Here is a 2,851-nt window from a genome sequence, read left to right on the forward strand (position 1 = left end):
CCTTTAGCTGAGTAACGGGTATCTGATAGTCGAGGTACTCGACTATAGCGTTCTTCCTTGTTTTTCTTTTACTTTTGTATGGATTTCTATGCATATCCATAGTTTTATATGGATATGCTTGGCGTTCTACATAGTATTGACAAATTCATATGCATAACATAAGTTTTCACCAATACGAGGAGGGGCCCGCCAACGACCACCTCCCTATAGTAGTTTTTTACCCCACGCTCTACCGCGTGCATGTTTACAGTACTAGTGCCAGCCATCACTAGGTTTATATATCGTATTTCATTGATATATGGGTAAATTCTACTATTTATTCTTATGTATATGGCATTTCTATGCCATATCTATACAATTCATTCATATTTTAATGTATATTTACTATATCATACATTATTACGCCTTATAGGTATTATACCTATAAGCCATATCCATACGATTCATTCACTAGTGCCGCCCCTCACTAGGTTCTTATATCATTGATATAAAATTTTTTTCTATATATATGGCATTTATATGCCATATCTATACAATTCATTCAAATTTCAATGTATATTTACTTGTTATACATTATAATGCCTTATAGGTATTATACGATTCATTTATATAAATATATGTATATTTTTCTATACATAATTATACCCTTGCAGAGGGTATATTGATTTCAGTCAGAAGTTTGCAACGCAGTGACGTTTCCGACCCCATAAAGTATATATATTCTTGATCAGCATGACTAGACGAGTCGATCTAGCCATGTCCGTCTGTCCGTCTGTCCGTCCGTTTCTACGCAAACTAGTCTCTCCGTTTTAAAGCTATCGGGCTGAAACTTTCCCAAAAGTCTTATATCTTTTGCAGGTAGTATATAAGTCGGAACCAGCCGGATCGGACAACTATATCTTATAGCTCCCATAGGAATAATCGGAAAAAAAAAATTTTAAAAAATGATATCTTTGGTGTTTTTTGGCATATAACCTCCTAAGCTTCGAAAAAACATTTTTTTATTAGTTTTGAATTTTGATTTAAATTTTATCGAAATCGGACGACTATATCATATAGCTGCCATAGGAACGATCGGAAAATTGGTGGAAAAATAATATGAAACAAATTATAGCCTCGGTGTTTTTCAACATATAACCTCCAACGCTTGGAAATAACATTTTTTAATTAGTTCTGAATTTCAAATTTAATTTTATCAATATCGGACGACTTTATCATATAGCTGCCATAGGAACGATCGGAAAATTGGTAGGAAAATAATATGAAACAAATTATAGCTTCGGTGTTTTTTAACATATTATCTTATACTATTTTCGGCCAAAGAGCTTGTGGGATGGCTCTGAGGGCGCCGAGCTGAAGGCTACCGAACGGGTCGCAGGTTGCGGATAGCGAGCGCCCTGGTTCTCCAGGGTAGCTACGAATAAGCGTGGAAGTTGGACACGGCCAACACGGCTACCGCCAAGCCCCCAACACGAAGCGCAAATAAGTAGCCCCGGACAGTCAGCGGGTATCTGCGCCGTAGCAGTACCGACGTCGCGCTTGTGCTGTCGCCTCCGACAAATAGCTCACACACACCCCTTCCCACACTCTTTGAACCTACCTCTTCCCTACCCACACAACTCATCTCACCCCGGGCTGGACTAAGGTGTCACTCGTACCGTGCCGAGAGTCAATCTGGCTGGGAGCCCGAGTCATCAAATAACTCAGTCTCAAACGGTGAGCTCAGGCAAGTGGCGACCGCCTGTTCTAAGTCAGCCTTACCCGGGTACGGCGGATCTCTGTCCGGGTGGACCTGTCCTTTCTCCGCAGCTCGTGGGAATTAACATGGAGAATTTAACAAATATAAGACTAAAAGACTGCACAAGACAAGAGCCCGATACTCTTATAAAGTCGGAAGTCGCAACCAACGACGAGAGAAAGAGCAAGATCACGGCTCTGACCACCCCAGTCCATGTGACGTCTACCCCTGCCAAGGCCAGCGAACAACGCAGCCGGCTAAGCCCAACTCGCCATAGCGACAAGCCCAAGCCTCCCACCAGCGTAGGTGTGGCTAACCAGCCACTCCAACCTGAGGGGAGCGCTAAAGCCGGTCTCGTGGTGAGTACCAGGGCAAAGGAGTCTAAGAGGGTACCACCTAACCAGGCAGGACCTCTTGAAAGAAAGAAAGCTTATAGGATCCTCAAACGGCTGGCCACCAATCCGATACGTGAGGATCAGACATAGAAATTGGATTACATGAAAATCCAAGAGAACATAGCCTGGGCAAGGGCAATTATCCCAGACTTCGACATCGCTATGACTACCAGCAACAGCAACAAGCGAGAGAGGTCGATGGAGTCAGCTCAACCAGCGAGCAAGAAGGCTAAGGTAACCAACCGCGGCACATGGTCGAGATCCTTTGCGGAAGTGGTAAAGGGTCGGAAGATCATTGGTGTCATCGACCAGAGCGATGAAGGCAGTAGGATCCCAAGAAACCAATGGGGTCTGGTTAGACGGGCCCTTGCGTCAGTGGCCTTGAAAGAACGAAAACCCAGGCCCGCCACCCGATTGCACAGATGCAGGGTTTTTTTTTTTTTTTTTTTTTGTGTTAGTGGTGGTTTAAAGCATCGAAAGCCATCTCGGAGCTGAACTAGCTTGCCGAAGTCTGGGACTCTAACCCAGTAAAAACTCCACCCCCTCCCCGCTTCCCCGGCGGTACTGCCGTTAGGTATTACTTCGCCGGGGGGGGAATGCCCTTAGGGTTATCTGGGATTCTATCCTATTGGAATTTCGCAGTCTTTCTGCGATGCGCAGCTTTTTGAGTACTATTGTGGCCATGTTGCATACCGCAGACCAATTTACTTCTGATTCA

This window comes from Drosophila subpulchrella, unplaced genomic scaffold (genome assembly GCF_014743375.2).
Source record: "Drosophila subpulchrella strain 33 F10 #4 breed RU33 unplaced genomic scaffold, RU_Dsub_v1.1 Primary Assembly Seq53, whole genome shotgun sequence".
Classification (NCBI taxonomy): Eukaryota; Metazoa; Arthropoda; class Insecta; order Diptera; family Drosophilidae; genus Drosophila; species Drosophila subpulchrella.